This window comes from Nematolebias whitei, unplaced genomic scaffold, assembly GCF_014905685.2.
Source record: "Nematolebias whitei isolate Nwh7 unplaced genomic scaffold, NemWhi1 Nwh_scaf_3809, whole genome shotgun sequence".
NCBI lineage: Eukaryota > Metazoa > Chordata > Actinopteri > Cyprinodontiformes > Rivulidae > Nematolebias > Nematolebias whitei.
Window position 1 is genome coordinate 1 of NW_023622354.1, and position 4,430 is coordinate 4,430.

General features: G+C 47.0%; 1 pseudogene; it reads left to right on the forward strand.

Annotated features, from left to right (window-relative positions):
* The first annotated feature begins 804 nt into the window (after positions 1-804).
* LOC119429619 lies at positions 805-2,674 on the forward strand (annotated as a pseudogene).
* Positions 2,675-4,430: the final 1,756 nt, after the last annotated feature.

Sequence of the window (4,430 nt, forward strand, 5' to 3'; positions counted from 1 at the left end):
TGAACCGGAAATAGAGCTCTTTAAAGGTTGGTACTTCCTAGTTCAAGTCAGTCGAGTTTGCAGTCGAGTTTGGAGAACAGAAGTCTAGCCATGATTTAAAGCTCTTCCGAGTATTTGGATTATGATATCTTCCACCTCTGAGTGGAACTCTGACGGACTCCACTCATGTGAAGTCCACTCGTGAGGTGAATTTGTGTCGAACAAGTACTGTCACTACTTCGGACGATTCACAGCTGTTCCTACGGAGACGCTGAAAGGGTGCGTTAAATGGAATTTCGCCAGGAGACATCTCCAGGTAAAAGAGATTTCTATCACCTAAGTGTACCGGGGAAGAAGCTGGGAAAACCCGGAGAGTGCCGTTCTGATGCTGACACAAACATTCTCCCTCATCCATCTTTTTCTCCCTCTAAACTTCATCTTTCCATCTTTAAAATTCTTCTATCAAGTAGAAATTAATCCAGATATTTTTAGAAATGTCTGAAGCAAAGTTTTTCAACCACCGCCGTGTGGTAAATGTCTGTTGTACTGCTGCTAGCTAGAAAACAATCGCCGTATTGTTTACTCCGTGTAAAACTCGCTAAATTAGCCATGTTGTTATTTTCCATATTTTGCCAATTAATGTAAATGTGTGATGTGTTAAACTTTGATTCTGTTAATAAATGACCCACTGTCGTTGGTGAGTCAAAGATAATTAACGTCTCATGTTACATTTTATTAAATTCAATGCACATTATATACAGTCCAGAAAAATGAAAGAATCCGTTTAATTTATGAATATATATCATGCATATGTTCATACTACAGCTGCAACTGGCATAGAGACCAAGGAGGCTGCGATTGGTATAGAGACCAAGCAGGCTGCAGCTGGCATAGAGACCAAGGAGGCTGTAGCTAGCATAGAGACCAGGAAGGCTGCAGCTGGCATAGAGACCAAGGAGGCTGCAATTGGTATTGAGACTAGGGAGGTTGCAGCTGGCATAGCTACCTCAGGTACTGCAGTGGGTGTAGTTACCTTAGGAACTACAGTGGACACAGTTGCCTCAGGGACTGCAGCAGAAGTGGCTACCTAAGGGACTGCAGCAGGCATAGCTACCTCAGGGACTGCAGGAGGCGTGGAAGTTTCAGGATACATGGAACTCTCAGGAAGTGTGGAGTGTTCAGGAGTTGTTGAATCCTCTTTAGACGTGGGAACCTCTGAAGAAGTGGGAACCTCTGTATATGTGGTAACCTTTGAAGAAGTTGGACCCTCTGGAGACATGGGAATCTCTGGAGACTCAGGACCCAAAGGAGACTCAAGAACAGGAGACTTGGGAACCACAGAAGACTTGGGGACCACAGGTGATGAAGAGGGAGAGTGAGAAGCATCTTCCTAGACCTTCTCGGAAGAGTGAGAGACGTCTTTTTTCATTCAACCTTTATTTATACAGATTGATCACATTGATCCTCAGAGACTCATTTACAAGTGAGACCTGTTTTAGACAGACAAAAATAAGGAAAAGACAAAACACAAGGAGAGGGGAGGTAAAAAAAATTGTATCTCACACCGTGTCCTGGCTGGGGCACAGTGTAAGAGTTGATAAAAAAGACCTCATGCATAAACAGCAATATAATGACCTCATAATACATTTATGCATGAGGAGGCTGATGAGGGCAGTGAGTTGTCCGTGGACTGCCAGAAAGTTCCATGGTCCTGATAAGAGATAACATAGTGTATATCAGCCTGCTCAACTCTGACACAGATCTACAGATGTCCTCGGGAGGGGAAGGATGGGGGGGAGCAGAGCTTCTCATTCATGTAAACAACCAGGAGAAGTTTGAGATAGCTGGCCAAATCAAGGCTGAGTGCGGGAGCCAAATTCTCTCTGTCCACTGCAGGGGAGTCTCTACCACGTGCTGGGAGTGGACAAGCTGGCCACAAACGACGACATCAAGAGATCTTACAGGTGAGGCTCTGCAGGCCAGCAGGAGGTCTCACCCCCGCTGCCGCCTTCATCACTTCATGCTCTGCCTCCTCCTCAACAGGAAACTGGCGCTGAAGTTTCACCTTGACAAGAACCCTGACAATCCAGAGGCGGCGGACAAGTTCAAGGAGATAAACAACGCCCACGCCATTCTGAACGACGCCACCAAGCGTAACATCTACGATAAGTACGGCTCTCTGGGGCTGTACGTGGCCGAGCAGTTTGGAGAAGAGAACGTTAACACTTACTTTGTGCTCTCCAGCTGGTGGGCGAAGGTGAGGGACACGGAGGAGTCTTTGGTTTGGTTAACGCTCCTCTCTCAACACGAGCTTGTGTTTGCTCCTGCAGGCACTGTTCATCTTCTGCGGCCTGGCCACTGGATGCTACTTCTGCTGCTGCCTGTGCTGCTGCTGCAACTGCTGCTGTGGGCGGTGTAAACCCCGGCCCCGCGAGAGCCCGGACCAGGACTTCTACGTGTCCCCCGAGGACCTGGAGGCTCAGCTACAGTCTGATGAGAGAGGTGAGGCCGAGTGGCTGGTGTCGCTCCCGTTGCTCGCAGGTCAGTGATGTCATCGGCGCCTTAACGTGTGTTTCTGTGTCGAGAAGAGGCCGGGGGCGAGCCCATAGTGCTGCAGCCGTCAGCTACAGAGACAACCCAGCTAACATCAGACGGACATTACACCTACCACACCGACACCGGCTTCAACTAACCCACCCCCTGTCAGCCACACCAACACTGGCTTCAACTAACACACCTCCCCCCATCAGTCCCAATCTGGGGGGTCCTGCCTGCTTCCCTGCTCCATCTCTGACAGATGAAAGAAAGAGGCGATCCAACGAGAGCCATGGGGGGAAGGGACGAGCATGCATGGCCTGAAAGGAACCGATGGTCACATTTCCCTGCACCCCTCCTTGATCATGTCCCACACCCTCCACCCCCCCCCCATAAAGAAGAGAAGAGAATCAACTCATTTGTTTCCCTTTGATTTCTTCTTCTTCTTCGTTTGTTGACCTTTAACCTCGCAGGTCACCTGACCTTCCTCCTGTCCTTCATCATTTGCATCATCATGGTGTAGCATGCTCTGTGCTGGACGTTGTCACCTTTTCTTTATTCTCCTCCAGAGCGTGTGTGAAGGAGTTCAGACCACAGGGAGGAGGTCCAACTGATGTTCAAGAGCCACACTTCAGGGAGGTGCTGGTTGGAGACTTGGTGGTCTCAGGTGGTCTCAGGTCGTCTGTTTCATCATAAAACCTTCAAGAACTGATCCACATCTGCACGTCTAATTTTCAGTCAGTGTTCTTTCAGGACTAAACGCTTGCTGACGGGTCCGCTCGTTTCTCGTGTGAACGTTTTGAGCCATCCGGTGGTTTGGGAGGGGAGTTCTATTTTGTATATGCTTCACCCTTTAAGGCTGTCGCTTAATGGGTTTATCCCGTTATGCGCAGCATTGCACTGAAAAAATTTAGTCCACGCCCACCTGCTATGTGGGCCCCACCCGGTCCGTATAAATTACGTTAAGAGCAGGAAATCGGCTCCCATTTTTTCTTCAGCGAGCTAATAGCACTGTCAGAAGAACGAAGAAGGAAAGTTGTTGTTGTGAAATAAGATTGTGTTCTTTGTTGAATCTGACTCCCACTTCTTGTTTTACTTTGAAATTGGCCCACTTCCTGTTTTACTTTGAAGAGGCTCCCACAGATTGAAGTCTGTTCCTGTTTACATAATGTAACACGATGTCTCACACTTTTGATTGGATTGAAACTGGCCAATCCCATGACAGCAGGCTCAGAACGCGCGGTGAAAAGTTAGTTTTGCTGTATGAAGGAACGCCCTGTTTTTAGACAAAGTGCAGTTTTCTGCTCGAAGCGAAAGCAGACGAAGAGGCAGCCAGATGAAGCAGAGAGACGGTCGTCTTCAGATTCCTCCTTAATAAGGTTGTATCGTATAGATTAATGGATGCATCCAATTAATAATATGTTAAAATAATGACTGCATTTAACTAATCCACTGTTTATGCTTGTGAATCTGTGACTTTTTGACTCTGTGACTTTCTGACTTTCTTTGCTTATTAAATATTCGTAAACTTGAAGGTGCGTTTGTTGTATTCTCAGTGCGTGTCTTGACTCCTCCTGCAGGATGACCGGTAACAGAGCTCGGGTGGAGAAATAAGAGAAAAAACACAGCAAAATGGAGGTTCCACCGAGATTTGAGAAACAGTTACCGAGTCCTTCACACTGAATCTGCGCGCGCTATAAAGAAAGGTAAGCAGAGCCTGTTGATTACAAAATCTGTAAAATTGGGCTTTTTATAGGCAAATTTGCTCAGTGTGTGTGACTCCCAAATAAATAGTTTTAAATAGAGAAGTTTACGTCGACTGTAAGAATAAGATAAAAGTAAGATAAAGTAATAAACCAGTCCCAGATAAATCACGCAATAGTCAAGCCAACCAGGGTCCGACGGGGCTCTGGACC